This window comes from Canis lupus, chromosome 3 (assembly GCF_048164855.1).
Source record: "Canis lupus baileyi chromosome 3, mCanLup2.hap1, whole genome shotgun sequence".
In the NCBI taxonomy this organism is placed as follows: domain Eukaryota; kingdom Metazoa; phylum Chordata; class Mammalia; order Carnivora; family Canidae; genus Canis; species Canis lupus.
Genome location: NC_132840.1, coordinates 28,220,321 through 28,247,934, shown reverse-complemented (window position 1 = coordinate 28,247,934; position 27,614 = coordinate 28,220,321). Strand labels below are relative to the sequence as shown.

Here is a 27,614-nt window from a genome sequence, read left to right as displayed (position 1 = left end):
TAGTTCTGGGGTTTCTAAGTCAATTTAAAGCTTCTCTTAATCCATTACTGGGCCTATTGGTGCGTGAGGAGGGCATGGAGGTGAGGGGTCTGGTCCTTAGTGACTGCCACTTCTTCACATTCCATACAAGTCACCACTGTGCCCCTCTAACCCCATGTGAGGCCTTTTTAGGGCCAGGTCCTTTTCAGCTGCTTTTGCACCCCTCTTGGGTGGGTGAGGAGCCCTTTGGCTGCTGTGTCTCTAGGAGGGTGAATGCTATCAGCTCCTCTTGAGGAACGAGGCCCCTGCTGGGAGCACAGGCCCCTGTGGGATTTCTCACATCACCCATCACCAGGGCGGGGAGGAGGTGGGATCCGTGTTCTGCATATCAAGCCCCCAGTCTCCCTCCAGCTTGGCTGTGGGCAGGAAGAAGCCCCCAGTGGTGGGGCATCCTCTGCACCTCTTCTGCATACATCCAGGTCTTAGCTTCTGAAACTCATAAGTCATGGCTTTGATTCTTGGGTTGTCTGTCCCACATAGCAGCCCTTCTCCCAGGGGAAAACACCTTTGATTGAGTCAGAATTACAGGCTATGAGAAATGGGGGTGAAGAGAAACTGTAGACCCACCTCCCACATGTTAATCTGCTGCAGGTAAATGTTCTGATCTGGCCTCTTGTTGGGGGGCTTCTAGGGCATCTGAGGAAGGGGAGAGGGTGTAGGCTCAGCACCCATGGGAGCTTGCCTTTAAATTGTGCCAGGTGAATACCATGTTCCAGCTCATTTGTTCATTTGTGTATTTGTATGTACTTTCAGTTTTAGAAGTAATACAGGAGCACTGAGGAAAAGTAAGGAAATACAGAAAAGCAGAGTCTGTCATTTATCTCAGCCCCTGGAGACCTCTTCATATCTTGGTGTAAGTCTCTACAGATAGTTGAGTGATGAAAATAGAGATAATTATAGCACGAGATGTGGCTCACACTGAGTGCTTACAATGTGCCAGGCATCCTTCTAAGAATCTAAGATGATGTTATTTTGTTAAATCATAACAACTCTGTGAGGTGAAGGATACTATTATCCTTCTGTTACAGGCCAAGAAACTGAGGCTCAGAGCATTTATGTAATTTGCCAAAGTGCAGTCAGCTGGGAGTCCGGCTGTGTACTCACCCCATACACCTGCAGGTGGGGGTGCATAGTTAGGGCCAAGATAGAGAACAGTGTTCTTGTCCTAATTTCTTTCAGGAGAGTAACCATATCTTTCTCTGTGTCCTCAGGGCTTGGAACATCCATTTACTGACTGAATGAACGAGCTGGGGCGTTTCAAATTCTAACGCGAGCTTTCTCACCACTAGTCACGGGCAAATCACCGTTCCTTCTGTTGACGTGTTTTCTTTTCTCTCCTGGGGCTCATGGCACCTGCACATTCCTGTGAGCCTCCTTGCACAACCTGCGGGGCACTGCTTACATTCTAGCCTCTGTCTAAAAGCAGCTTCACTGAGGCATGATTGACATACGAGTCACGGTGCAGGTCGAATATGTACAACCTGGTGGGTTTTGGTGCCACCATCGCTAACTCGAGAGAGTGAACAGGTCTGGCTCCAGCTCTGGAAGTGTCCTGGAGCTCCTCTGTAATCCCTTGCTCCAGGCCTGCCCTGCCTCCCTGCCCCCAGTTAACCGCTGTTCTGCTCTCTGTTCACTATAGTTAGTTTGCATTTTCTGGAGTTTTATATAATTGGAAGCGTACAGTCTGTACTCTTTTTTTGGTCTGCCTTCTCTCACTCTGCACGATTATCTTGTGACTCATCCATGTTGTGTGTATCAGTTCACTTCTTTTTATTGCGGAGTAGTGTTCCACGAGGTGGGTAGGAGACAATTTGTTCACTTGTTGGTGGACATTTGGGTGGTTTACAGTTTTTGATTATTACAAGCAAAGCTGCAAGGAACATTTGTGTACAGGTCTTTGTAAGGACATATACTTTCTTTTCTCTTGAGTAAATACCTAAGAGTGGAATGGCCAGATCATATGAAAACTGCTAACCTGCTTTTCAGAGTGGTGGCATCATTGTAGCTTCCTGCCGGCAGGGTCTGAGGGTTCCCCGTCCTTCTTATCCTCCCCAGCGCTTTGTGTGATTATTCATTTTAATTTTAGCCTTCTACCAGGTATGTGGTCACATCTGGTTATGGTTTTAATTTGCATTTCACTTATGACTAACAATGTTCATGTACTTATTGGCCACTCCTGTATTTTCCTGGTGAAATGTCTATTCAAATCTTTTGTCCATGTAAAAAAAAATTGAGTTATACGTGTTCTTCTTCTTGAGTTTTGAGAGTTCTTTATGTATGTAGTTCTTTAGCAGACAAATGTTTTACAGAGATTTCTTCCAGTCTGGGGCTTCTCTGTTCATTCTGTTTGCAGTATCTTCTGAGGAACTGAAGTTAATTTTGATGAAGTACTATTTATTGATATTTTTGCTTTTCAAGATGTGCTTTTGGTATCATGTCTCTGCCTTACCCAGAGTCATAAATATTTTCTCTTATGTTTTTTTTTTTCTCAAAAGTATTACAGCTTTCAAACTTAGGTATGCAGCCCATTTTGAGTTAATTTTTGTATATGGTGTAAGGTAAGGGATGAAGCCCACTTTAGTTTTTTTTTTGTTGCATGTAGATGGCTATTCTGGCACTGTTTGTTAAAACGCCTCCCCCTTTCTTCACTGAATTGCCATTTGCTGCTTTGTAAAAATCATTTGTCTGTATATACACACAGGTCTATTTCTGGACTCTGTTCTATTTTGTTGATCTGGTCATGTATCTCTATGCCAGTGCCACAGTCTCTTGACTACTATAGCTTTATAATAAGTCTTAGAAAAAAAACAAACAAACAAGTCTTGAAACCTTTTGAATCAAAGTAGAATTAGCTCTCCAACTGCATTCTTCTCTTTCAGGTCGTTTTGGATACTCTAGGTCCTTTGCATTCCCATATGGATTTTAGAATTGGCTCACCAGTTTCTGAAACAAAGGCCTGCTGGGATTGTTATGAGGATCGAGCCTCAGATTGTATTCTCTGTGGGTTCTCTATTCTGGAGTTGTCACCTGGCAGTGCCCCACACTGGGCAGCTGTGTGGTCAAGTGAGTGGCTGGATAGGCAGGCACTTGTAGTCAGTAGAAGGAGAGGATGTTACTCTTTATAATCAGAGACACTGTGCATTGACCTTAGGGGGTCAGGATTTGATTTTTTTTTTTTTTTGGCCGAGCCCAGGTCCCTGCTGAGGAATGCAGAGCTGACAAATTCAAACATGCTTGTGGAAGTTTCCATTGCTCGTAGTCCTAGATCAAGGCTTGGCAAGGAAACTGCCAGTCCTTTTGGGAAAGTACAAGTGGATCTCCTTTTCTTTAATCTGACCCTGTCATCTGCCTTAAGTGTTAGCACTTGAGGTTCTATAGGTATGAATGCATGTTGACCTTGTGTGGAGCCTCAGGTAACTCTGGTAGTGGGCTAGGCAGGGCTTTCCTTTCCAGAATGTTCCTTTGAGAAGGAAAGAGAAGAAGACTTATGAACTGTGGCCCTGCCTGGGCTGGTCATGTGTCACTGTGTGCTCCTGCCTGTTAGTATGTGCCGTGGAGTTCCTCACTTCCTCCCGGGGCTGGTTTGTGACTGGCAGGGGCTGTCTGAGGCCCCATAGCAGGTGCCTTGGCTTCCCCCACACCTGCTTTCCAGTGAAGGCATTTTGCAGAGGATGTGTTGTTGGAGAGGAAGGAAAGCTCCTGAAGAAGCTCTGATGTGCCATTTCAGTGGGCTTTTCTGAGGACTGTTCACTAGAGCCTGCCCCTGGAGAGAAGGAGCTGTGAAACTGTCAAAATAAAAAGTCAAGCAAACTCCTTAGGCCAGTCGAAAGCACTTAACTCCCAATGACAGGCAGCAAAGGCAACAGCTTTCCCTGCAATGGGTTACAGGGGGTGGCGGTGAGGGGAAAGCTGTTGGGGAATTTCAAGAATGGGAGAAAAGTTTTAAAATACGGGAATATACCTAGTCAATAATACGTTAAATTTGGGATTCATAAAAAGAAATAGTGGTGAAAATCTCCCCAAATAAGTTTTTATTCTAGAATTTGATGACAAATCTCCTGGAGCACTGGTTATCCCGTAGGTGTGGTACTCTGAAATACAACCCGAGGCATATATATTGTCAAATAATAAAGTATTATGAAACCAATCAGCTGTGAGCTCCCCACTTGGCAGTTTGGAAGTAAAACCCTTTCTCCTTTACAAGGCCAAGTGACTCTTAATTTCTCCCGGGAGATTTCACGTTCAAATGTGTTCACTGCCAGCTGACAAAAGAGGCGAGTCCAGATTTATTACCCTGGCACCTGCAGCAAAAAAATGACGGATGATGAAAATATATTTAATTATCATTCCATGCCACATCTCTGCCTGCTCCAGTCGCAGGGCTGCAGCTGTTGGCACACACTTTATTTTAAAGTCAATGTGCTTATCTAGAGCGAAGGCTGCTCTCTCTGAGTAAATTGACTTGTGGGAGGAAGGGAATGGCGATCTCCTGTAGACCCAGCTGAACAAATGCAGATTTGTATTCCGTGTGCCTGCTTTAATTGTCTAATCCGCCCCACATCATATTAGCTTTGGGATTTGGCTTTTGTAAAGAAAACATTTGCAAGAAGTAAACTTTTCCATGGCCTTTCCGAGCCGAAATGAATTATTTTCCTTCCTGGATTGTAAAGTGCCACCTGACGGCGGATGCTCCTGTTTCTGCTCTAGGCGCAGAGATCACTGTTGGTTGCATCTCAGAGAGGAGGAGCCCTAGAGAGCTAGGGAGCCCCTCCCTGGTCCTTCTCTGTCACCACATGGGGATCCCACAGACCTGAGAGGCCCGGCTGGAGGGCTGGCGGGCATGGGATGGAAGCCCCTGTGTTCTTGCGGCCTGTGGCCAGGAGAGGTCTAGTCGCTTGGGGTGATGAGCCTGAGCCTAGAGGGTGACCCCACAGCACTGCCGTCTTGCTTGTCTTGTATTGAAACCTTCTGAAAAGCAAAACCCTGGACAGAGCCGCAGCACTCTGACTTGGTAGAGAGCATTGGATTTCGTGGAGTGAAGGCCATAGAAAGTCTACCTTGGCCGTTGGGAGTCTGTGCCATTAGCCCGTGCCTAAGATGATGCAGTTTTCAACAAAAATAGCCCAGATAATAGTATCTAATGTGGCAATTTTCCTGCTCTATCTCTTCTTATCAGTAGAAGCCACTCAATATTTTGTATATAGTGGGATTTAGTACAAAGTGATGGAATTTCCACTGAAAGTAAAACACAATAACTGGCTTAGCAGTTGGGATAGAAGGAGAGATGATGCTGAGTGTTTCTGAAGGTGCCTGGTGGTGCCGGTGGCCGGAGGCGGATGCTTGTGGATGGGGCAGGAGGGGATGAGGTTTCTGTGAATGTGAGCTGGCACAGGGAGGGGCTCATTTCCTCTGACCTTCTCTTTGATGAATAAGGATGCAAGATTGCATCTGCTGAGCCTGCAGGACCTGAGGCTTGGGGGAGAAAGGAGATCTCTGGCTTATGGCTTGGGGCGGTGAGCAGAGTGCTCCTGCAAGATTCTGCCTGTAAACCAGTGAGAGGAGTCCATCCTCAGCACCCCTGCCATGGCCCCCATGATGGCATGGCCACATTCATCATCACAGCACCACGTGTCATGCACCAGGCCCTTGGCTAAGTCTTACATTCATCCTCTCTTTAAATCCCACGGGGCAGATACTATTATGCCTAGTTTACAGATGAGGAAACTGAAGCTCAGAGAAGTGGTGGAGCTGGGACCTGAAACCAGGCCCTGGAGCTCAATCATACCTTTTCAGTTAGGAAATTTAAATACATATATGACAAACATAAAATGTATAATGGATATATTTAATTTTGTAGGGTAAAGGAAGGGATGAGAAAGCCAACTCTGTTCTTGTCAAGAAAACAGTTTGAGGACGTCAGCAGTCTCGAGTTTGAAGACTAACACCTAAGGATTCCTTTTTCTGAGTAGTTGACTCTCTCAGCTCTGGGAACCAGGGTTCCTGAGACGAGCCAGAGCTGTGTGGGGACCCAGAGGTGGTGCTGTGGGGCCTGGGTCTGTAGGACCAGGGCAGAGTCACAGCTGGCAGTGGGATGGCTCAGGGGAGCTGCGGCCTCTGCTCCATCCTGGCAGCACGGGGGCCTCTGCCGCTGGAGTGTTGGGGTGGGGTCCTTGGAGACCTTGCTGGTGGGCCTTGGGCTCAACCACGGTGTCCTCCCAAGTCTCCTAAGTGATCACTCGCAGCCCCTCACAAGCAGTGCAGCCCTGATCTTTATATTTCTGGTCATTCGTGCCCTCCTCTGGCACCTAGTGGCCCACAGGGGCTCAAGGTTTGATGCTTGACTGTAGTAGTGCAGGCTGGCAGAGTGTGTGTCTTCATATCCATGGCTGAGCTGCGTAGACACACGACAGGGTGCGGCTACCTGCTGTACCCTCCTCTGCTGCCACAGCTCTGCACTCAGAGCAGGAACCCGGGGCTTACCCTGGCTCTCCACGAGCACAGGGCCCACCTGCTCCGAGTCTCTTGGCGAATAGCTTTCAGCAAATAGTTGTTGTGTGTCTCCTGCATGCCAGGGAGCTATGGTGGCTGTCCAACATGTTCCGCGCATGTCATTACCAGACCCTGGGGCCATCAGAACTTGAGGTTACTGTCATAGGAGCAGGTGTCTCCCATGTGCGTCGTATCAAAGGTCGAGGAGACGAGACACATCGTGACTAGCTTATCAGGGTAACCATGGGCAAAGAAATTAATACCGATTTTATTTCTGAGTGAGGCTCATGACTCTCCTTTCCACATTAATTTTTATTAAGCATTTTATGTATTATTCCAAAACCACAGAGTATGCAGAGACAGTTTAGAACACATTATGGGTTGTGCGTTTTGTAATTATCATATGGCCTTAGTCCAGAACGTAGAAGAGAAAATAAACACGATTGTTTTCCAATGGAAGGGAATCACCATGGTGATGTGTGGAGGGGTGTCAGAGCTGACATCCCCGCTCACAGGCTGGGCTCAGGACCTGGCACCGCCCCCTGCATGGAATCCGGAGCTAGCCCCCCTCCTGGGGCAGTGCCTGGCCCCTTTCAGCCCCAGTCCTGGAGGCGAGTCCTAACTGCCTGGCCTTCTGCTGTCCAGGACCCTCTGATTCTCTGTCGCTGGACATACCATAACGGGGCCTTCCCCTCAGGGAAGCCTTTCTTCCCTGCTCCAGACCGAGGTAACCCTGGGCACTCTTGATCACATCACAAGGTTTTCTTTTCAAACCTTGGCCCTCGCTTACTCTCTGAGGGTTTTTCTTAGTACTTGTCTCCTCACTCCCACTTGAGCTCCAGGAGATCAGGGAGTTCATCTGCTCATTCCGGTGTCTTTGGCAGCCAGAATGGTGCATAGCATGTAGCAGGTGTGCAACAAATATTTATTTGATGGATGGATGGATGAAGAAATGTCTGCTCCCCTAAACTGTGAGCTCCTCTAGGGCAAGGAATGGCCCTGCCTTGGCCACTTGGCTAGTGCCAAGCATCCTGGTACATTCACTTATGTTTGTGTGGGACCTTTGACAGTCTAGCCAGAGGGGGGATGGAGGCCTGCTTGGGGCTGGTGCTGGGCTAGGGGCTGCAAATCACTCAGTATAAAGAAGGGAGGGGCTTTCTGGGCAACCAAGGGTCCAAAATGAGTAACAATCCAAGGTCTCCAGAGGCAGTGGAAATCAGGGGTTTGATGGTGTGCTGTGGATCATGGCAGGGAGGACAGAGAAGGGCACAGCAGATCTACTCTGCAAGTGTCACTATGGGCTTTGTTTCCTTGTCAGTCACTGTCCTCAGCCCTGCCTGCCCATGGTGTCTGTGGGGCATCCTGACAAGTGGGCGTGGTTTGTTTTATTCTCCTGTGGCAGGGTCCACAGGGCCAGTAAGTGCAGGGCAGGAGAGTTCCAGAACCTTCTCTTGCCTCCATCTGCCACTGCTTCTCTGAGTACATCCTCCCAGGGGGTGTCTCACAGCTCAATGGGGTCTCCCAGCAGCTCCTCCCAAGCCAGCTTCAGTTATTCATTGGCAGTGCCCAGTGTATATGAAGCCACAGGACACCTTTGGGAGGCTATGGTGTCCCCACAAGAAAGAGGCCTAGCAGCCCCCAGGCCCTCTCGGAGTACATAGCCCTCAGGCCCTCTGGGAGTACATGTGTGCCCAGCTTTCCAGTAGCTCTTTCCTGACCCCAGTCCCTCCAGGACCAGATGCTGGTGTCCATTCCATATGGGGAAGCCATGACCTGGAGAGTGCAGGGATCGGTGTCCTCATGTGGTTCCCCCAGAAGCTGACCCTGAGGCCCAGATATGGTGCCTTTTGGAAGGTGGGGGGGTGTCAGTCAGCAGTTAGCACCATGGGCTCAGAGATGTGGGAGCACAGCGCAGAGGGGGATGACAAAGCAGGGCATCGATGCACTAGCTCCTGTCTCTCATGGGCTGAGAGTCACTCCTATGGTGTTAGTGGCCCAGTGCCTCTGGGCAGCCCTACAGGCCCACAGAGCTCAGGTTGAAAGCAGTGATCAGATGCTCAGAGAGATCTGTGGGTGATCCCTGGATGGTGTGAGCAGCATGGGGGGAATCACACCTCTCTGTAACCTTGCCCAGCCAGGCAGTGCCTAGACCAGAAGCCAGGTGTGGCCACTCCAGGTGTGGCCAGGGCCCTTTCCCAAGACTCCAGGAGAGGTGGGAGGCATGTGTTGTGATTAATTCCTACCACCAAAGAGCCTGAAAAAGCGGGATGCCTGTGAATGAGGGAGGACAGAAGCCGGCCTCCCTGGCCCCAGAGTGTGGGTAGGGCTGTGCTGCCCTCCTGAGGGGCCTCATCCACATGGTTCAGTGTGTGACTCAATGGCTGACAAAAGCCTCCCTCTATGCCCTGATTCTCTGTTCACCTGTTTTGTTTTGACGAAACTCATTTTACAAATGGTCTTCTGCATATTACAGTGCTGTTTGCAGTGCTTACACCCTGTTTCAAAATTGGCCCACACAATCCACCCTGTTCAGAATTTTTAATCAGTTTTGGCAAGTTGCCCCAGCAATTTAAATAAAAAGTATATAAATGAATTTAGTATTTTAATATTACAGTGACATTAGCCTTATATATGTACTTAGCAATTTCATGCGGTATTGCAATTTTGTAAAATATTCCTCTTCATTTGGCTGGTGGATAAACGGCAGCATTGAAACCACGGGCTCTTCGTGGAACCAGCAGAGAAGGGAGTGAGTAACCCAATGGCCACCCTTCTTCACCAGTGTGCTCACCTTGTGTGGGGCTGCCCTGGGCAGGGTCTGTGTGTGCTGGGACATGGACTTCAGCTGGGTGGTCTCGAGCACACCCTGACCCAGAGTCATGCCCATGGGCCAGACCACACCAGAGATGCTGCCAGGACACACCTGGGCAGCCTGCTTTGTGCTGGCCGGGTCTGGGATGGTACCTCGCGGTGGGCTGAGAATGTTAATGCAGGGGTACCCAGGCCTCCCATCTTCTGGTCATTTCTGTGGAGGCCCTCAGTGTGCTGGGCAATGTGCTGATCACTCTGCAGGTATTACTCCTTATCAAGGTCACAGTGACTAGCCCATAGCCGTGCAGTGGTTCGTCCTCATGTCATGTGACCCACCAGATTATTGGACACAGCTAATTTCCCTCCTCCTCCCTGGAACAGTCTGCCTGGCTAGCAGGTTTCCTCTCACTGTGGTGGCGGCTGCTTCTCAGTCTCCTCTGGAGGCCTCAGGGCTCAGCTTTGGTTTCCTTCTTTCCTGTGGACTCCCTCTGGGCTGCTATACTCTGAGATGTTGCTGCTCCCGAGTTGGAGAGGGAAGAGGCTAGGGGGCATCAGACACCGGTGACACCTACTTCCGGAGGGCAGGGCAATGGGACCTGTCCTGTGCCAGAAACACGTGTGGACACCACTAATGGCCTTTAGCTCCTGACTCATTTCCCACTTTTGCCTCCCTTCGGACTCCTCTCCACTCAGCAGCCAGACTGATTTTTTCTTTCTTTCTTTTTTTAATTTAAAAGCACTCTGGTAAAATACGTGTAATGTAAAAATTACCATTTTAAGTGTACAGTTCGGTGGCATTAAGCGTGTTCACATTGCTGTGCAACCATCCCACCATCTATCTTCAGAACATTTTCGTCTTGCAGAACTAAAGCTGTGCACCCATTAAACACGAAGTTCCTTTCCCCTCTCCCAGCCCCTGGCGCCCACTGTACTACTTTCTGTCTCTGAGTTTGATTGCTCTCTCCATTCATCATATAAGTAGAATCATATACATAGAATTTGTCTTTTTTGTGACTGGCTTATATCACTGAGCATAATCGTATCCTCAGTGTTCATCCATATCATAGCAGATATCAGCATTTCTTTCCTTTTGAAGCCGAAATACATTCCATTTATGGAGCTACCACATTTTGTTTATCCATTGATGGACACTGGTGGAATAATGCTCTGTGAGCATGGTATACAGATACAGAGCAATTCTTTTTAAACAAATCAGACCATGACAGTCCTCTGCTTACTTGTGGCCTTCCAGTTCTTGCTGAGAAGCCCACGCCCATATGATGGCGCATGAGGACCTGTCCAGCCTGTCTCTTTTCTTGTTCTCAACCCCAGGCTGCTCTGCAGCCACACTGAGCTCTCCTTTCTTCCCCAGAAGAAAGGAGGGCTCACTCCTGCCCTGTGGCCCAGGCACGGGCTGTCCCTCTGTGCCCTCTGCCTGGGACACTCTTTCCTGAGAGCCTTTTGGCTTCCTCTATCATCTCCTTCAAGTCTCTGTTCCAATGATACACCCGCCCTGATCACTTGTTACGTCATATACCCCTCCTCTGTCCTTCATATCCTCCTGGCCTGCATAAAAATAGCACTTATCACCATCTACCATACTATGTAATTTACCTTTTTATTATGTTTCTTATCTTCCTCCTACTGTCAGAGGGCAGAAATCCTTTCTGTTTTGCGCATTGAAGTTTCCTGAGCACTTAGAGCAGAGCTTGGTACATCATAGGTACTCAATAACTACTTGTTGAATGAATACATAATTTTTCTTCTTCTTTTTTTTTTTTTTGGTAACAGCTTTATTGTGATATAATTCATATGGCACATGACTCACCCATTGAAGTACATAGTTCTGTAGTTTCTTACCATATTCCCAGAGTTATATAGCCATCAGCATGAGTATTTGGAGACTTTCATTACCCTCCAAAGAAACCCTTTAGCTGTCACTCCCCAACCCCCCAGCCCTATGTTCTATCTGTGTTCTATTCTAACATTTTATATAAATGGAGTCATATACCATATGGACTTCTGTGACTTGCTTCTTTTCTCTTAGTGTAATGTTTTCAAGGTTCATCCATGTTGTGGCATGTATTAGTGCTTCCTTCTTTTCTATTTCTGGATAATATTCCATTGCATGGATAGATCCTATTTTATCTAGACATCAGTTGATGGATGTTTGGGTTGTCTCCACTTTTTGACTATTATGAATAATGCTGCTGTAACCATTCATACAAGTCATTTTTTGTGTGGACATATGTTTTCATTTCTCTTGGATATATAGCTGGGAGTGGAATTGCTGGGTCATGTGGTAACTCTGTGTTTAACCTTTTGGGAAACTTCCAGATTGTTTTACAAAGTGGCTGCACTATTTTACATTCCTGCCAGCTGTATATGAGAATTCCAATTTCTCCACATCCTTACCAATGTTATCTTTCTTTTTGATTATAGCCATCCTATGGGGTTATAGGTGGTATCTCACTGTGGGTTTTTTATTTTAGATTTTATTTATTTATTCGTGAGAGGCACACACACACACAGAGGCACAGGCAGTGGAAGAAGCAGGCTCCATGCAGGGAGCCCGGTGTGGGACTCGATCCCGGGACTCCAGGATCATGCCCTGAGCTAAAGGCAGATGCTCAACTGCTGAGCCACCCAGGGATCCCTTCACTGTGGTTTTTTATTTGAATTTCCCTGATGACCAATGATTTTGAAAATCTTCCATTTGCGTATTTGTAGAGCATACATTTGATTATCTTTTTTTTTTTTTTTTTTTGGAGAAATGTCTATTGAGATGTTCTGCCCATTTTTGAACTAACTTATCTGTCCTTTATTACATTCAGGTGTTTGATCCATTTTGAGTTATTTTTGTATATGGTGTGAGGTAGGAGTCCAACTTCATTCTTTTGTGGCTATCCATTTGTCTGAGTATTATTTGTTGAAAAGACTATTGTTTCCTCTTTGAATGATCTTGGCACCCTTGTTGAAAGTCAACTGACCATAAATGAGAGGGTTTGTTTCTGCACTCTTTGTTCTATTCCATTGATCTATATATCTATCTTTATGCCAGTACCACACTGCCTCACTTACTATAGCTTTGTAGTAAATTTCCAAATTGGAAAGCATGAGACTTCCAACTTCATTCTTTTTCAAGATCGTCTTGGCTATTCTAGATCCTTTGTATTTCCATATGAATTTTAGAATCAGCTTGTCAATTTCTGCAAAGAAGCCAGTTGGAATTTTGATACAGATTGTGTTGAATTTGTAGATTAGTTTGGGAGAATAGTGTCACCTTAACACTGTTAAGTCTTCTGATCCATAAGCATAGATGTCTTTCTGTTTATTTAAATCTTCTTTAGTTTCTTTCAACAATGTTTTATAGTTTTCAGAGTATAAGTTTTGTGCTACTTTTGTTGAATTTATTCCTAAGTATTTTATCCTTTCTGATACTATTATAAATGGAATTTTTAAAAATTCCATTTTTGGACTTGGTCATTATGAGTGTATAGAAACAATTCTTGTATACTGATGTTGTATCCTGCAACTTGACAACGTTGTTTATTAGTTCTAATAGCTTTTTTTTCCCTCCCCTGTTTGTGGATTCCTTAGGATTTTCTATATTTAAGATCATCTCATCCTCAGATAGAGATACTTTTACTTCTTACTTTCTAATCTGGATGCCTTTTATTTTCTTGCCTAACTTCTCTGGCTAGAATCTCAAGTACAAAGTTGAATGGAAGGAATAAATGAATTTTATTTTACTTTATTTTACAAAAATGTTTTATTTATTTATTTGAGAGAGAGAAAGCAAGCAAGCTTGGGGGGAGAAGCAGAGGGAGAGAGGCAAGCAGACTCTGTTTTGAGCTCAGAGCTTGATGTAGAGTTCAGTCTCATGACTCTCAGATCATGACCCTGAGATCATGACCAGGCCAAAATCAAGAGTCAGACACTCAACTGACTAAGCCATCCAGGCGCCTCAGGACTAAATGAATTTTAATTAATGCTCACATCATTGGACTATAATATTTAGAAAGTTTATTACCATTTCACAGATAGGCAAACTGAGGCTATAGAGAGATGAAGTAAATTGAGGTTATGCATCTGGCAAGTGATAGAGCTGTGGTCCCAGGCCAGAACTGCTACCTACAGTTTACTTGTTAGAGTCCTTTCTCCTCTCATTGTACTATCTCTATATATGGTGGGCACTTGGAGACAGACCAAAGCCAACTGGGTTGGTGACATTCAGAGGATTTAATAGCAAGCTCTGCAGATCTGACAAGCAGGACTGAGCTTCTCTCTGTGTACTGGGTACCCCATATAGGTGCCTGTATAGGCAAGTCAGCAAAATGGAAGCTGCTATAACATTTGTACATTCTACTGAAGTCTTCCTCTTCCAGTATCTCACTTCATCCTCCCTGGTCTTAGTGTCCCCGTTGTACGAATAAGGAGCTGGTACTCACAGAGCTCGGGTGGCTTGCCTGGCCTCTTGGAAATGTTAGTGTGGGACGGATGGGGTGGGATGTCATGTGGAGTGAATATCTTCTATATGCCAGATGCTATGCTGAACACTTCACATACAATATCCTATTTAATCCTCACTCAGTCTCACTATCCCTTTGCTATTGCTCTGAACACTGATGGTTACTGGGGTTAAGAGAGTGGCTCTGTGCATGCAGCTCGTAAATAGCAGGATATCCCCTCAAACCCAGGGGCTTGACCCTAGAAATTGTACCTGCTGTCCCTGCACCAGTAGACCCGAGATGATTAAGGAAATTCATTAAAGGGAAACAAACATGGAAAAAGCACGATCCCCAGAAGGCCAGCCTTGCCAGGTTTTGTTGCTCCTGGAGATGTGGCGTCTTGCTGTGGGACTCACCCTTGCCCCTGGCCCCTTTGGTTTAGCTGCTGTTGAGAGAGTGGATAATCTTGCAGGAAAAGCAGAGACCTGTTCATACAAACTCCTGCCTTTTCTGAGAGAAGTCTGACTAATCCAGTCTCTGTGACTAATCCACTCCCTGACTATCTTTAGAACTGATGATTAACTGAGATGGGTTAAATCATTCCCATTTCAGCCCCACACCTGGATGTCTGTACCCTGGGGGAGGTGGGCAAGGGTGTTTTGGGGGTCTGTGAACCCACTGGGACCTCTGTGTTTCCAGCAGGCAGGGCTGGGACCAGGTCCCATGTGGCGCTGAGGCCTCTTCTGTAGACATCACAGGTAATCCCATTTGGATGCTCAGGGTAGTGCCTGATGCCACGGGGGCAGGTATATGCAGGGTGGTCCCCTTTGTACAGACCTCGTGGAAGGTGCTGTGGGTGAGAATTCTGGGATAAGGAGGTTGCTTCATTGTGGCTTTCCTTTCCTATTTTATTTCAAGGGCCAACATTTTGCTCCCAGATTACAAAACTCCCTGAAGGCAGGGACAGATTTGCCAAAGCCAATGGCTGCTGTAGTGTGGTGAGGTGCTGCTGGCCAGGAAGCCCACCCAGCCAGCCTGCACCTCAGACCCTGCTATTGGGGTAAGTAGAGCCTGGATGTTGAGTCAGACCCTTGGCTCTCTGTATGACCTTTAGCATATGATTGTTTCTCATCCTCCATTTTCTCATTTTAGAGCTCACTTAGTCTGAGCTCATTTTTCCAAAGGAGGCACTGAATTTTGGAATTATCCCTAAGGCCATGCAAGAAGAAAGTGACAGAGGGAAGGGCAGTGATACGTGGTGATTGCCAGCAGTGTACCATGCATCTCCTCTGGTTCTCATAACCAGCTGCATAGGTGCTGGTGCTCTCCTGCCCCACTCAGTAGCTGAGACCGACAGCAAAAACGTGGCTGAGCTGGACTGGAATCTATGTGTGCCTGACTCCAAGCCCTGTGTTGGTCCCCCAAAGCCCAAAACTGGATGTGTCCTTGGACCTTTCTGCCAGCTGGCTCTCAGCTCAGCCACCAGCCATTGCCTCTTGGATGCTGAGCAGGGGCCTCTTCTGCCCCAGGGCAGGGCTAGTATTGGCTGCGAGAGCCTGGGAAGGAGGCAGTGAGCAAGGAGTGACCTTCTGCTCCTAAACTGCCTCCCATACTCTCCCTTTGCATGTAAGCCTACTTTGCTAAGGGAAGCCTGGGACCCGTGGAGGTTGTCAGCTCCTTTGACATCTTGGCAGCCTCCTATCTTGATGGGGTGTTTCATATTATATATTTAAATTTTAGATGGTGAGGTATTCCCTTGGATTCCAAGGCTGAGAGCTTTGGGACTTTGGTGAGAAAGGAACCCAGTGCCTTCTGAGCCAGGTTTCCTCCAAACTGCATATCAAGATATACTGTGGGAATACTGGTCTCCAAGTCTCAGTGACTTGGAATGGCAGTGGGTGATTTGCCACTCCTGTCTCAGGATCACTGCAGCTGGACAAGGGCTGGGCTCACTGGGTCCACTCAGGGACCTGCTGCTGGAGCAGCCCCCCTTTCAAGCATGTTGGTCACCCTGCAAGAGGGGAAGCCAGAGCCGTGGGTCTTAACCTGGGTATTAAATGTTCCAGCCAGAAGTGATGTACTACCTCAAAGCTCACAGACTGAACTCATCGCCTGGCCCATCCCCTCAACCAGGGCGGGTCAGAGGGGCAGGTCCTGCCACATGCTGTAAGGGGGTCCCAGAAGTCATCACAGTAGAGGAGGAGAAGTAGGATGAGAGCTCTTCTAGGTGGGGGAGGGGTTTCCTGCCATGGCGCTGTCCAGCAAGCAGGGGTGTCCAGTGGTGTCCCTGAGGCCTGTGTTAACCTCCTTCAGGGAGGGTCTGGACTTTGTCGTGGAGCAGAAGGATCAGACTAGAGAACCATCTTCACCTGGTTTTTCCTTATGGCTGTCGGCTGGGAGTTGCAGACATCATTTCTGTAGCTGATTTGGGGTCAGGAATCCTGATGGAGCCCAAGGACAAGGTCAGGGAGGAAGGAAATGTGCTTGTTCCCACTTTTCTGTGTGGTCAAGCAGTGGACGTTCTTGGGAGACACAGTGAAAACAGGAGTGTGACAGCTGCCTGCAGGGCTGGGACCTGGATCAGAGGGGCCTCATCTGCCAATCAGTCCATCCATCCATTATTGAATGCTAGCTTTGCTCATCTTACTGTGTGCCTTTAGGTAAGTCACTTAACCTCTCTGAGCCTTGGCTTTCTCATCTCTCTCTCTCTCTCTTTTTTTTTAAAGATTTTATTCATGAGAAACAGAGAGAGAGAGAAAGAGGCAGAGAAGCAGGCTCCATGCAGGGAGCCCAACGTGGGACTTGATCCCGGGTCTCCAGGATCACGCCCTGGGCTGGAGGTGGTGCTAAACCACTGAGCCACCTGGGCTGCCCGGCTTTCTCATCTCTAAACTTTGGGATCTATCCCCCAAAGTGGCAGGGGGATACCTTGTATCAGTGTTGTGAGGATTGTAGTTGTGAGGATTCAGTGGGATATACATGAAAATCCCTGGTAGGGGCCTGGCACACACACGACACAGTGGATTCCAGTTGAAGGAACAAATCAGTTTTCTGGTCTGTGAAATAGGCACCCTAAGAGGCACCTACCTTTACCTCATGGGACAGTTAGAAAGGCCAAAAGGGACAATTTGTGCAAAGCCCAGGGCTGATGTAAGCACTTGGGGGACCTTAGTGTCCTCCTGGCCTTTAGGGTCTGGGGGCTTTGTAGGGGACTGTTCTCCTTCCTCCTTTCCAGAGCCTTCCTTGGGCCTTCCCAGGCTTGCCCTATCCTGTGGCTGGGGTGGAGATCGCCCTGTCCTGGGAAGGGCCTCCTCCCCTGCTGTCAGCCTGAGAGAGTCCAGGGTCCCTGTGATGGGGAAGGGCTGTTTTATTACCTTCGTCTGGGCTGGCTTCCCCCTACCCCTGCCCCTATAGCACCTTGTTGTTCCCTTGAACCACCTGCCTAGCCTCTGTCCAGTGGATCCCCACTGCTGTGTGCACCCTCTGGTGCTTGCCATCTGTGGGGACAACTGTATAGAAAAGGAAAACGTAACATCAGGCTGTTTAGGCATTTCTGGCACCAAATGGGATAAAAGGCTGCATTTTCTTTGGGGAGGAATATTATTTAAATATTTAATTTATTTTACCATAATTGATCTCCATTATAAAAATAATCATTGTAGGGAACTTAGGAAATACAGAAAAGAATTTGGAGGGAAAAGGAGGGTCACCCTGAGAGTTCACCTCCCAGAAGTCGCTACTGTTTCCTTCCAGCCCCCTGCTGTCTAGACATGTGTTTGTTTTGTTTCATAAAGCTGGGATCATATTTTTGGTAGCTTACTTGTTCACTTAACAACATATTGTGAGCTTTTCCCCTCCCTAGTCATTAAATATTCTTTGCAAACATGATTTTTAACGTTTGCCTGAGAGCCCTTCGTGCAGCTCTCCATCGTTTCTCTCTATGTTGTTGTTCTAGCTTCGAGGAATGCAACATAAATTCCCTTTGTGGACCTTGGTCCCATCTGAGGGGGAGAAAGTTTCTAGAGAGAGAATTCTCCCTTTGTCATACCTGTCGCAGGCCCTGATGAGCTGTGCAGACCAGAGGGATGCCAGAGGGCTGGGGTCCAAGCTGGGGGCTTGGCCACAGCAGACTTGGCAGTCGAGTCCTGTTACTGGGTCCTCAGTCCCTGGTCCTGCTCTGGCCCTGCCCTCAGGCAAGCCGCTCTTAGCCTTGAGGGGTTGTGGGCACTGTTGCTATCATGCCTGAGGCTGTGGCTTTGCACACCCCCAGACCTGAGAACCAGACCCCACCCAGAGATGCAGCCTTGCTGTGTCTTAGGGCTGACCACCCCATGATAGACAAGCTTAGGACCTAAGCATGCTGGCCAGTGCCCACAGGGAGCCAGTTTGCTCCAGAATTTCCCATCTCCCTGACCTTGGAATCCACTTTTCTTACCTCCTTGTCACCTCCTTATGCCCAGAGTCTGCTTTGATTGAGGAACTCTCTAATACAAGATGGAAAAAACCCAAGGGTATGAAAGTCACTGCACTTTATAGCCTTTTAAGGGCCTTTTAAAAACAATGTTCATTCAATTTTTTTCCTTTTTTATGAGCTTTTTGGTACACACAGTGCATAATCCCACATAAAATGGCTGAGCATTATACCGGCATAAAAACCCAGCACCAATGTGAAAGTCCGGGAAGGTATGGGCTAGCTTCTGGGGGAGAAGCTGTAGTCCTCCAGTTCTGAGGAGGGTCTGGATTTCAGGGCCAAGGTGTGCACTCACTGACCTGAGGGCAGCACTTGAATGGTTCAGTCCTGGGGGTGGGAGGCTCAGGCCCCTTCCTGGGATTGATGCTGACACGGCTTGAACCCTGACCTCCAGAATCAGCCACATACGCTGTTTTGTACTTGTCCATTTTCTGGAAAGTTGGCTTTGCTTTTGTCAGCTGGCTAGGGAGAGTCAGTCCCATGTTGCACCTTTTTAGATGTCAATATGATGACTGACCTGTGCACAGGCTGGTGAGGGGTGATGGCTGTCTGCAGAAGTGCTGGGTGCTGTGTGCAGATACTGGCACCAGCTTGGTCCCAGGTCCCAGAGGGTTGGGTGTTGGAGGGCATTTGCTTGGTACCCAGTGCAGGGTTGGAGGCACCTCCCAGTCATGTCCAAGGTATGGTGTGAGTGAGGGTAATTTGTCCTCAGACCCTCGACTCCTCTGTGTATTCTCATAAACCCCAGCTCTGTCCTACCAGTCTTACAAGTCCCAGTATTTTGTTATCCAAAGTGCATCTCCCAGGTCACTTCTCGAACCCTCAAACAAGTATTTTGCAGTAGGTATTTTGTGGTGTCCTAAGGTCTGAGTTTTGCTTTGCAGAATGGGAGTGAGAGTTCCTGTTTATAGCATGGTCACTCTGTGCCAGGCTTGAGTCTGGTACAGAGTAACCCAGCGGTGGGTACTCTGCCAATGAGACCATGAGAAACAGAGACGTCGTGTCCCTTGTCCAGTGCCACACAGGAGAGAGGCCCTGAGCTCAGCAGCCCAGGTCCAAGGCCAAGCCTCTAAGGAACATGAGCCTGTTTAAAAGTTTAGTGAGGTCTCCAGGCAGCTGGGAGTTGGAACAGTACCAGCGGGTACCTCTTTCTGAGCACATGGGGTTGGGACTCTGCCACCGCTTTCCCCCTCTATCTGCCTGGGGCGGGCAGTTCCTTGGCCTGAGCAGGCTGCTGTACTCTGGCCCTGCCCCTTCTCAGTCTGTGCCTGCTTTCCTGGTCACTCTTTTGATGCCTCTTCACTTCATGATTCTCCTCTGTTAGAAGGGCTTCATGTTTATTGATTGTTGTCTCCAGACCTTCAATTTTTCTCTGCAGCTCCGGCAATCTGGAAACGAGTCTTCCAGCCTTGTTAGCCCCCGGATTCTGCAGAGCATCCGACCTTTCCCTAATCAGCTCCCACTAATCATGGTCAGTGGCTCTGAGCAAGCTGGGGTGGGGGTGGGGTGGGGTGAATAGTGCTGGGGCTGCAGGGAGAAGGCCCAGGGGACCTCCCCAAAGAATAGATGACACCAGGCGCTGCACCTGCTGCCTATCTTCCCACCTCTTCTGTCACCTCCATGCCTCCTCTGACCTGGGGGTCAAAGACACGTGTCCCTTAACATGCTAGGGGGCTGCCCTGGTTCAGAGTCAGACATGGGGTTGGGGAGAGAAGCTGCTGCTTGTTGGCAACCCCAGGCCAGGTCCAGATGGCATGTGGGATGGAGCCAGGGCTTTGGGGTTCATTAGATCTGGGTGGAGGCTTGGCCTTGTGGCTGCAGATGAGGTAGTTAGCTTCTCTATACACTGGGGAGAATCAGAGCATGGGGAGCTGCTGCTGCTGTGGGAGTGGCCCTCAGGATTACATTATTGTTGCTGTGGTTGTGCGCTGGGAACTGGTTTCTCCAAGGACCCTGCCTGGATTACATCTGTCTCTAACCTTTGTACTACATCTGGGTTGTGGTTTACTGAGCCCTTCCATGCTCTGGTTGGGGCCCGAGGCTCCCCATTTTGCTGCCTGTGAGGAGGAAGCAGTTTGGATTGGGTGGGACTTGGCTGCTGGGGTGGTGAGATCTAACTTTTGTCCTCCCCATGGCCAGTGGGAGAAGACTCAAAGCCCTCCAAGAGATTTGCTCCATTGGGTCTTTCTGTGCCAATAAATAATCCTGCAGGCAACAGCTAAGAGGGAAGCTGTGCATCAGGGGAAGTAAGGTTCAGCGCTGCTTCTATGGTCGCCTCATTTTCTGCCTGAGAAGGTGCTGCAGCAGGCTCTCATTTGGAGACCCACAGCTCATGTGGCTTGAGCATCCATTGTTACACCGAGGCACACCACCTGGAGCTCCCTGCCCCTCAAGTCCAGAACCATCCTGGGTCCTGTCAAGTTCTGCCTCTGGCAGCCCCGTCAGTGCCCCAGGCCTAGGTAGGAATTGGGGAAGCAGGCGGAACCCCACTCCTCGTGTCCGCCAGGGGCTCACTCGGGGGCACACTGCAGTCAAGCTGAGGGCCTGCTGGGTGAGCTGGTCTTCCCGGGGAGCGGGGCAGGGTCCCATGTGTCGTCCCTCCCTCTGCCTTGCTAGGTCCACAGTGTTTTAGCGCTCCCTTTGGCTGGCCCTCCTCGCGCTCCTGTTTACCATTTGCTGTTAACAGCAGTAATTACAGTACAGTTGTGAGATGAAAACATGACTAAATTATGACACTGCTTGTGTAACAATCTCTTAAAACTGACTCAGAAGGCAACAGCTGCACAATCAGGCCATAAATCCTCCTAAATGAACTTGTCGGTGGCAACGGTACCTGTGTGGCAGTGCTGTGCGTGAGATAACTAGGCTTTAATGGGCTTGGAGAGGGAGCACCAAGGATGGCCTCGTAAAGAAGGAAACTTTGTTCTTTGTCATGAACCACTTGTTCTCTTATAAAAACAAAGGGCCCTGTGTTGGCCCATTAACTCCCTCTGTCATGAGGGAGTGGTGGCAGAGCATCCATCTGACAAGCTGACATCAGGAATCCTGTCCTGCCCAAGGTGTGGCCTTCTCTGAGTCCGGGGTGGAGGCAGTGCACCAGGGACCAGAGGGGATGTGGTCCATACTAAGGAGGGCTGGTGAGTGTGGCCTTGGTGGGGCCCAGGGGGGCTTCTGCTGGCCTCCTGGGTTGGCCAGTGCCATATGCCACTCTTTTTTTTTTTTTTTTTTTAAGATTTATTTACTTCTTTGAGAGGGTGGTGGGGGATGTGGGAAGGACAGAAGCAGAGGGAGAGAGAATCTTAAGCAGATGCCATGCTGACTGGGGAGCCTAATGCGGGGCTCCATCTCACGACCCTGAGTTCATGACCCGAGCTGAAATCAAGAGTCAGACACTTAATGGACTATGCCCCCAGGCACCCCATGGTCTGCCACTCTTAAGCTGAACACTTGGAAAGTGGGAATCCGAGGCAGGACATGGGTCTGGGAGCTGTAAAACCACAAGGTTCAGTGGGGACGATGGAGGCTGGCTTCCAACTTGCTTGTTAGAAGAAAACCTTGTGTACCACAAGTCTCAGGAGGACGAAGACTGGTAGGTAGGTTGTTAAGTGTGTTTTTGGTCCTTTACATGCTGTCCCTTCTCCCCCGCACCCCCGCTGTGGGCAGCCTAATGGGGTGACACCTTAAGCTCCAGCAGACCAGCTCTCAGTACCATGCTCATTGCCTATTGCCGCTGCCGAAACAGATGATCACAGACTTATGGCTCAAAACAACATGGATGTATTGTTTTACACTCTGAAGTCAGAAGTCTGAAATTGGTCTCAGTGAGCTAAAATCAAGGTGGGGCAGGGCGGCTTCTAGGGGCCCACCAGCTTCCTGGCCTGGGGATCCTTCCTCCATGATCAAGGCCAGCAGTGGCAGGCGGAGTCCTTCCTAAGGCACAGCTCTGACCCACTCTTCTGCCTTCTTTCTCATTCATTCTTAAGGACTCTGGATTATCCTGAGCACACCCAGATAATCTTTCCATATCAGGATCAACTCTTTAGCAACCTTCCTGGCACCTGCAATCCTACTTGCCCTTTGCCACGTGACATAGCACATTCACAGGTTCTGAGGATTAGGACCTGGGCATCTTTAGGCAGGTGATATTTGATCACCCAGAAACAGGTGGAGAGCAGGGCTGTGTGCCGGCTTGGCCTTTGTAACCTCTCAGCGAGACATAGGCAGGGCTTGGACATGAGGGAGGATCATTGAGCTGGTCCTACAGGAAGTGAGAAAGAGGAAGAAGCATAGTTGGGTCAACAGCATGGCCTGTCCATGCAGGGGACAGGCCTACAGTACTGATGGACTTGTGGTTTCCAGGAGGAAATGGACATGTGTGAAAAAAACCCAGAAGGAGATGTGCCCCACAGCATCACCGACTGCTGGAATCTTCCTGAATGAAAATCACAAGTGGATGGGGTGGGGGCAGTCAGCAGCACCCTTTCCATCCTAGACCACCTTCCTGGAGAAGGTGCAAATCAGAAACTGGCCTTAAAAGATGAAGTTCATGGTTAACAATTTCCTTCCTTCCTTCCTTCCTTCCTTCCTTCCTTCCTTCCTTCCTTCCTTCCTTCCTTCCTTCCTTCCTTCCTTTCCTTTCCCTTCCCTTCCCTTCCCTTCCCCTTTCTTTCTTTCTTTCTTTCTTTCTTTCTTTCTTTCTTTCTTTCTTTCTTTCTTTCTTTCTTTCTTTCTTTCTTTCTTCTTTCAAGATTCTATTTATTTATTCATGAGAGACACACAGAGAGAGGCAGAGACAAAGAGAAGCAGACTCCCTGCGGGGAGCCCTATGCGGGACTAGATCCCAGGACCCTGGGATCTCTAGCCAAAGGCAGATGCTCAACCACTGAGCCACCCACGTGCCCCCAGAGTTAACAATTTTCAAAATAAATGAATGACACACAAACCCCAGACATGGCACAGACCCACTGGCAGGGGCTCCATAACTTTCTCCATTCTGGGACCGCAAAGCCTTTCACCCATAGCCCAGCCTGACAGGCTGCCTCCACCCTCTCCCACTGCAGCCTGGATAAAGGAAGCAGTTGGACTCCCTCTCGGACAGCTTTCGTGATGATTTGCAGGCATCTCCCTGGACCTGTCCGCACAACAGATTTCTGGAGCGTGTCCTCAGGGACCTCCAGCTCCAGGCCTATTACTGAAGTCCGTCACCCAGAAAATCTGTTGACGGAACCGTTCTCTCTGAACTGAAAGCAAATTGGGAAATTTGAATGTGATGCAATAAGCCTGCAATAAAACAGAGCCTCCGAGAAGCGCACGAAGCGCATCTCCTCCCAGCCCCAGTCCACCGTGCCTCTGCAGCTTCCTGAGCTTGTCATCCTCGAGGGTGGCCACATACAGTATTTATTTTTTTTAATTAAGCTGTGTTGCTGTGTGGCTCACCCTCCACAGATGCTTTATAAAGCCCAGCCTTATAAGTTGCTGGAAGTTTTTATTTTTTTTAAGCGGATAGTAAAATTAAGCAGTTATTAGTATTCACGAAAAATGCTCGTGGCAGGCTTTGCACACGTAATGAGAAGCCACCTGCAGTTCAAAGCAGTACTTGATAATGCTGTAATTAGATTTGAGATGCAAAAAAGCTCATTAAAATTAAATAACATATTTGTCACTGTTTTAAGAGGTACAGATTGCCTAGAACCATGCTGGTCTCTTGACCTTGAGTATTTTGGTAGAGTCCTTGCTGCCAACAATTGGGAAATAACATCAGCAGTTCTACAGAGAGTCCTGAAAACATGTTCATCCTCGGTTCAGTTTGTGTCGAAAAAATTATATAGATATCCAGGGGAAATTACAGATTTGTACACAGTTTGTTCTGGGAGAAAAGGGTGACCAGAATCCTCTTCAAACAGGCAGTTCAAATAATGCCAGGGAGAGATGAACATGTGGACATGGGGAGGCTGGGGCTGGTCGTTGGGGGTGGGGGGTGGCGCATGGTGACCGGGTCTTCAGGAAGTGGTGTGGGAGCATCCAGCACCACTGCTTACCTGTCCAGCCCTGACCTGCATGAAGCCACTTGCTCAGAGCAGGCCCAGGGCTCTGAGAAACCAGACTGTCAGCAGTACCAGTGAGATGTGGCCCAGACTTCCAGGAGGTTACAATCTGGCTTGGGAGACAAGGCACAGGAAAGTTAGATTCCAGGAAAGAGAATATAGTTAATTAAAGAAGCCAATGTTTACTGAGAGTGTCTCGCACACCAGGTATGAATGAAGCACATGGTGTGTTTTTACCTTAGTAACCTTCTCCATTGTGCCCACTGTTGCGAATTTTGTTCTGAAAACTTCACATCTGTGAATCATTTCATCCCCATGGCAACCCTATTACTCCATTGTACAGATGTGGCAACTGAGGCTTGAGAAATTAAATAGCCTGCCCAAGGTCACGGGATAATTTGTGGCAGAGCTGGGTTTAAGCTCTGCCCTTGACCGGTCCTCTGTATTCCTTGTCTCTTGAAATCTGTAAAGCATTCTACAAAAGTAGGAAGTAATTTAGAGCAATCATGATGATTTTCATTCTTGGGGGAAGAAAATGCAAGTTGCATTCAAGAGGTGGAGACAGGGTGGGGGAGTCCACCTGGAGCAGAGAGCTCTTACCTGGAGGTGAGCTGGATGGTGGGAAAAGACAGCAGTTTGTACACAGACGCCTGGCCAGGCCTCCTGGGAGAGTGTGGGCTCTCACAGCCTGGGGGGGCCGAGGCCCCATCTGTCCTTGTCCTGGGGGCAGGGAGCCTGTGGGAAGTCAGTCTACAGCCCGATTGCCCCTCCCGCGGTGGCTGGATTGATTTCTGAGGCTGACTCTCTTGGCACTGGGTCCAGATTTAGTTCTGTGGAGAGCTCGTCTTTCAAAGTCCAGCTCAAATGTCACCTCCTCTGCAAAGACTCCCCCAACCCCCGAGGCAAAATTAATCACCCCTCCTCTGTGTTCCCACAGCTCTCTGTTGATACCTTCAGAATAGTCTTATCACATAGGACTGGATTTATGTGTTTACAAGTCTCCCTCTCCAGCTGACAGAGACTTCTCGAGGGCAGGTCCCCTGCCACTCTGTGTCCTTGCACCTGGGGCAGCAGTGTGCATGCAGTGGGTGCTCAATAAATGAGTAAATGACAGACTGTCAGGTGATTGAATTTGATTTAATTCAACAGTTAGTGACAGAGCCCTTCTGACATGCAGGTCCTGCCCTGAGCCCTTTACATAGATGAATTTACTTACTCTTCATGACAGCCACAGGAGATCCACTCTATTATCTCCACCTTACAGGTGAGGAAACAGGCCCAGAGAGGTTTTATAACTTCTTCATATCATGTAGCTGGCAAGCGGTAGAGCTGGGCTCTTGAATCCCAGGTTGTCTGGGGTGGACACAGCTGCTTAAAGCAGTCTTACCAATAAGTCCATTCTGATTGTGAGCAATGAGTCTTACTATAGAATCTCTGGAATTAATTCTTATTTCACTTTTTTTTTTCTTTTTTCTTAACTTGTCTGAGTTTAGGAAGGTTTGGAAAAATGTTTGGGCTGCGATGCAGTTAAGACTCCTTTGTTGTAAGCCACAGAAACCAACTGTAGCTAAATTAAGCCGAAGTGGATTCTCCTGTAGCTTGCAGAGTGGACTCACTGGCTGGACAAGCTCTGGGGATCCAGGACCTATGAAGGATGAGCCGAAGGGCAGACCTGTTGGGATGTGCTCCCTCATCTTCAGTCTTCCTGTCACCCACCCCCACAGGCCATCACCATACTGACTGTATGGTAAAGAAGGGGAAAACCCAAACAAAACTAGGGGTCTGCTAAGACTGTCTGTGGGAGTTGCTGGGTGGGCGAGAAGGTTTCCGGAGCTTGCCAGAAGCTGCCTGTCTGTTGCTTTGAGTTCCTGCTCCTCAGGTGCCTTTAGTGGGCCCGTGGCCACAGGGGTGGGGTGGGGGTCATGGGGGCTGCAGAGCATGAGGGCCCAAGGCTCACAGTCATATTTCCTTGAGACACATTTCTGGAGTTGGGGGTGGGGTTGGTCGGATGATTCTTCCTGAAAGGAATATTCACTGACAGTGACCTTTCTCAGGTTTTTAACATTTTGAGGGGATTGATTGAATTGATCCAAGCCCATTCATTGTGGGGCTGGATCCAAGGGACACAAACAACACAGGCCAGCCCAGGTTGGAGGTTTGGAAACAGGCATAAACAGGGGTCAGGGCTGTCTCTTTTCACCAGGGATGGCATCAGGCCCTAGATCAGGAGAAGCGGGGTCTGTCTAGGTGTCCTGGGAGAGCAGGGTGACAGAGGGGGCCTTTCTCAGGGTTATTGAAGGTTGTCACCCTGGCCCCAGGCAAGGTGGGGGCTCCCTTCTGCACCGGTGGGAGGGCAGGTGGCTGTGCCCCACTCCCTGCAGCCCGTGCAGTCTTCCAGGCCAGGAATCATCTTGTCTGGTTTTGTCAGATCTAAGTCCTCAGCCTCAGTCGCCCTCTCCATTGTCCCATTAATGCACCTTCTCCAGACCTGCCTGGGCGCTGGGCGGTTTCTCTGCAGAGTCTGCTGTGCGGACTGGCCATGCCTCTCCCAGGCGCTTTTTGTATTCATTACACAGTCTGCTCTGTGTGGGGCGCAGGGGCAACAGGGCATAGGGTCTTTACTCAGTTACCACCGTCCTCCGCACTGTATGCCTGGCAGCCCCTCTCCAGACCCACTTGTGAGGCCGCCTCGCTCCGCTGGGTCAAGGTCAGCTCGCCCTGACTGCTGGTGGCCTGGACGCGCACGTCGCCGAGGCCGAGCGCCCCAGCCCCGGGAGCCCGCACCTGGGGCGCCTGGCCCCGCCCTCCCTCTTTGCCCCGCCCCCTCCCCTCCCTTGCCGGGCCCCGCCCCCCTGGCCCCACCACGCCCGCAGGAGGCCCGGTGATTTATGTGGCCTTCTGAGCCGTGACCTATAAACCCTTTTCTTCAGAGGGTGCCTGTTCTTGGATTAAATGCCTCCGAAAGGAGCCTCTGCCTCACAAGTGTCATGTAGAATGTTTCCGCTGACGGAGAACATGACCTTTAAAACCCCCGGTAAAGGAATCAGAGCTGCCGGGAGAAGAACGGGGCAGGGGGGTGGTGCGCTGAACTGGGCTCCACCTGCCCTCGGGGGTCACGATCCCCCTGACCGGATTGGGGTGGTGAGGACCCCAGGCGGGTGTAGGGGCCCGGGGCGCTGGTGGGCCCTTTTGGGGGACGGGAAATAGCGACTTGTACCCTGACGGTGACCAGTGGGGGGGATGGAGTGAGTGAGTGGAAAGGTTCCCCCCTCCACTGCCCCCCGCGGTCGGGGCCTCAGATGCTTTAGT

The 27,614-nt window shown here is 49.1% G+C and overlaps 1 protein-coding gene and 1 long non-coding RNA gene across 20 annotated transcripts in view; one reads left to right on the top strand and one right to left on the bottom strand.

The window, feature by feature from the left end:
* The window catches only part of CAMTA1 (calmodulin binding transcription activator 1), an 848,042-nt gene that overhangs the window by 132,007 nt on the left and 688,421 nt on the right, over window positions 1-27,614 (top strand). The gene's annotated exons all lie outside the window — the stretch shown is intronic.
* LOC140624596 (uncharacterized) lies at window positions 22,023-24,780 on the bottom strand. The gene is made up of 3 exons (XR_012024065.1): window positions 24,543-24,780; window positions 24,300-24,414; window positions 22,023-22,519 (listed from the first exon to the last, which is right to left on the bottom strand). It is a non-coding gene; the product is annotated as an uncharacterized lncRNA (long non-coding RNA).